Source organism: Saccopteryx leptura, chromosome X (genome assembly GCF_036850995.1).
Source record: "Saccopteryx leptura isolate mSacLep1 chromosome X, mSacLep1_pri_phased_curated, whole genome shotgun sequence".
Lineage (NCBI taxonomy): Eukaryota > Metazoa > Chordata > Mammalia > Chiroptera > Emballonuridae > Saccopteryx > Saccopteryx leptura.
This window is the reverse complement of record NC_089516.1, coordinates 30122780-30127013: the sequence shown is the minus strand read 5'-3', so window position 1 is coordinate 30127013 and position 4234 is coordinate 30122780. Positions and strand designations below refer to the sequence as shown.

The 4234-nt window shown below is 36.8% G+C and overlaps 1 non-coding gene across 1 annotated transcript; it reads right to left on the bottom strand.

Moving 5' to 3' along the window:
* Positions 1 to 277: 277 nt before the first annotated feature.
* TRNAP-AGG (transfer RNA proline (anticodon AGG)) lies at positions 278 to 353 on the bottom strand. Its single transcript has one exon. It is a non-coding gene; the product is annotated as a tRNA-Pro (tRNA).
* Positions 354 to 4234: the final 3881 nt, after the last annotated feature.

Genomic DNA, 4234 nt, shown 5'->3' with positions numbered 1-4234 from the left:
CTGAAGCTGGAAACAGGGAGAGACAGTCAGACAGACTCCCGCATGCGCCCGACCGGGATCCACCCGGCACGCCCACCAGGGGTGATGTTCTTTCCATCCTGGGCATCGCCATGTTGCGACCAGAGCCACTCTAGCGCCTGGGGCAGAGGCCACAGAGCCATCTCCAGAGCCCGGGCCATCTTTGCTCCAATGGAGCCTTGGCTGCGGGAGGGGAAGAGAGAGACAGAGAGGAAGGCGTGGCGGAGGGGTGGAGAAGCAAATGGGCGCTTCTCCTGTGTGCCCTGGCCGGGAATCGAACCTGGGTCCTCCGCACCCTAGGCCGACGCTCTACCGCTGAGCCAACGGGCCAGGGCTGCATGTCTTCTTTGAAGAAATGTATATTCATGCATTTTTTTTTCAGTTGAGTTATTTATTTTATTGTCATTGAATGATAAGAGGTCCTTATGTATCTTAGATTCTAGGCCCTTATCAAATATATAATTTGAAAATATTTTTACCCATTTTGTGGGTTGTCTTTTTACTTTTTTGTTAATAACTTTTGATGCATACAGAAGTTAATTTTGATGAGGTTCTATTTAACTGTTTTTTCTTTAATGATTTATGCTTTTGTTGTCATATTTAAGTAACTGTTGTCTAACTCATGATTAAAAATATTTATACCTATGTTTCTAATATTTTTATATTTGCAGCTGTATAGCTAAAATTATGCATTGATACATTTTGCAGAAATTTTTGTACGCAGTGTGAGATAGGCATTCAAAAGAATTATTTTGTATATTGATATCTACTTATCTTGGAACCATTTGTTAAAATGACTATTCTTTATTCAATGAATAGTCCTGATTATTTTGCCAAAAATCAATTGATCATAGATGAATATGTTTTTGCTAGATCCTACTTCTGTTCCATTGGCCTTTATGTTTATCCTTATGCCAATACCAGGATGTTTTGATTACATAGTTTTGTAATAGTCTTTGGAATTGAAATGTGTGAGTCCTCCAACTTTGTTTCTCTTCCTAAAAATTGTTTTGGCTCTTCTGTAACTCTAACATTTCCAAGTGAATTTTCAGATCAGTTTTTCCATTTCTGCAAAAAAAAAAAAATCAACAAAGAAACACATTTGGAATTATGATAGTGATTGTATTGACTCTATTTGGGAAGTATTGCCATCATAACAAAATTAAATCTTCCAATACATGAACACAGGATACCTTTCCATTTACTTAGGTCTTCTTTAAGTTCTTTTAACAATGCTTTATAAATTTCAGTATACAAGTTCTGAACTTCCTTGGTTAAATTTATTACCAAATATTTTATTCTATTTGATGCTATTGTAATTGGAATTGTACTCTTAATTTCATTTTGTATTGCTAAGTCCAAGTATATAAAAATACAACAGATATTTATATAGAAATCTTGAATCCTGCAACTATGCTAAACTTGTTTACTAGCTCTAACAGTTTTTGTAGATCATTTAGGTATTATATATACTATAAAGGCATGTCATCTGTGAACACTAAGTTCTACTTTTTCCTTTCAAATTTGGAAGTATTTCATTTCCTATTCTTTCCTAACTGCCTTGGCCAGAAATACTAGCACAGTGTTAAATGGAAGTGGTGTCTCATTTCTGATTTTAGGTATAAATATTCAGTCTTTCACCAGTGCCATGTTAGCTGTGGATTTTTTATAGATGCCCTTTATCAGGTTGAGGAAGTTCCTTTCTATTCCTCTTTTGTTGAGTATATTTATCATGAACTAGAGTAGTAGATTTTGTCAAATGCTTTTTCTATAAATATTGAGATAATCATGTGGGTTTTTTCTATTAATAAGGTATATAATATTGATTGATTTTTATATGCTACAGGATTCATTTTGTCAGTATTTTGTTTTTACACCTATAGTCATAAGATATATTTTTCTGTGGTTTTCTTCATTTGGCTTTGGGATCGGGTAATACTGATCTTATAGAGTGAGTTAGTAAGTATTTTTATTTATTTTTTTTTAAATTTTTTATTTATTTATTTTTTCACAGAGACAGAGAGTGAGTCAGAGAGAGGGATAGACAGGGACAGACAGACAGGAACGGAGAGAGATGAGAAGCATCAATCATCAGTTTTTCATTGCACGTTGCAACACTTTGGTTGTTCATTGATTGCTTTCTCATATGTGCCTTGACCGCGGGCCTTCAGCAGACCGAGCAACCCCTTACTAGAGCCAGCGACACTGGGTTCAAGCTGGTGGGCTTCCGCTCAAACCAGATGAGTTCGTGCTCAAGCTGGCGACCTCGGGGTCTCGAACCTGGGTCCTCTGCATCCCAGTCCAACGCTCTATCCACTGCGCCACCACCTGGTCAGGCTTAGTAAGTATTTTTAGCTCATCTTTTTTTCTTGGTGAATTTGAGATGAGTAATTGTTAAATCTTAAAACAGGAAGTTTGATAGTTTGTGTTTATCGGAATTTGTTCTTTCCATTTAGGTTATATAATTTGTTGACATACAATTCCTCATAATATTCTCTTATGTTCCTTTTTATTCTGTAAGGTCAGGAGTAATGTCCCACTTAAATTCCTGATATTGTTAGAAATATAAGCCTTCTCTCTTTTCTCCTTGTGTAGCTAATGGTCTGTCTGATTTTTGACAAGTTCAAAGAACCGATATTTTGTTTTGCTGATTTTATCTATTGTTTTCTATTCCCTATTTCATTTATCTCCATGCTAATTTTATCATTTCTTTCCTGCTTGCTTTGGGTTATGTTTACTTTTCTTTTTTTTATTTTCTGAAGGTGGCAAGATACATTATTGTTTTGAGATCTTTACTCTGTTTTTTATGTAGGTATTTGCACTGATAAATTATATTTGCACTCTAATTTAAATGCATTCCATAAATTTTGGCATATTGTTTTTTTGTTTTAATCTCAAAGTATTTTTTATTCTATATGTTTCATCTCAGGTTGCCTGGACTAGTTTGCTACTAAATGCCTTTTATTATTTTTATTGTTTTATTTTTCTGAAGTGAAAAGCAGGGTGGCAGTGAGGCAGACTCCCACATGCACCCGACCGGGATCCACTCAGCAAGCCCACCAGAGGTCAATGCTCTGCCCATCTGGGGCATCACTTTGTTGCAACTGGAGCCATTCTAGCACCTGAGGTGGAGGCCATGGAGCTATCCTCAGTGCCCGAGCCAACTTTGTTCCAGTGGAGCCTTGGGTGTGGGAGCGGAAGAGAGAGACAGAAGGAAAGGAGAGAGGAAAGGGTGGGGAAGCAGATGGGCACTTCTCCTGTGTGCCCTGGCCAGGAATCGAACCCAGGAATTTCACACGCCAGGCCGATGCTCTACAGCTGAGCGGATCAGCCAGGGCTTAAGTGCTTTTGATAAATGCCTACAGGGAGACCAATCCTGCTGTGAAAAATTTCGATGGTGGGCAAAACAAAATTAATCGCCTGAATTGATACCTCAGAGAGCCATTTGACAGGAGAACACTTCAATTCTTGGAGAATAAAGTTTGCATCGCTCCCACAGCTAATTGCAAGCAACAGTCAGAACCACTATTCCTGCAAAGATGAAAAACACCTTAAGGAGTTTTTGTTCTTATCTTTAGCATTTGTTCAAACTTTTCTAATATATATCTGACCTTATTAGTTATAAAAATGCTGTCTTCTCTTCTGGACTTTGATTCCATGAAGTTGGACTGTGGCTTCAATGTTACATTAGTCTCCATAGTTTTGATAGTGCCTGTTTGTTTTCATTAGTCTCAAGGAAATTTTTTATTTCTCCCTTGATCTCATTGTTTACCCATCCATTCTTTAATAACATGCTATTTAGCCTCCAAGTGTTTGAATGTTTTTCAATTTTTCTATTGTAGTTGATTGCTAGTCTTGTGCCATTGTGGTTAGAGAAGATACTTGATATGATTTTAATCTTTTTAAACTTACTGAGACTTGTTTTGTGTTCTAACACATGGTCTATCTTAGAAAATGTACCATTAGCACTTGAAAAGAATGTATATTCTGCTGCTTTGGGATGAAAGCTTTGAAAATATCAATTAAATCCAGTTGATCTAGTGTGTCATTTAAAGCCACCCTTTCTTTGTTGATTTTCTGTCTAGAGGATCTATTCGCTGATGTTAGTGGAGTGTTAAATTCCCCTACTATTATCGTATTGTTGTTGTTCTCTTCCTTTATGTCCATCAAAATCTGCTTAACATATACTGCTCACAAAAATTAGGAGATATTTCAA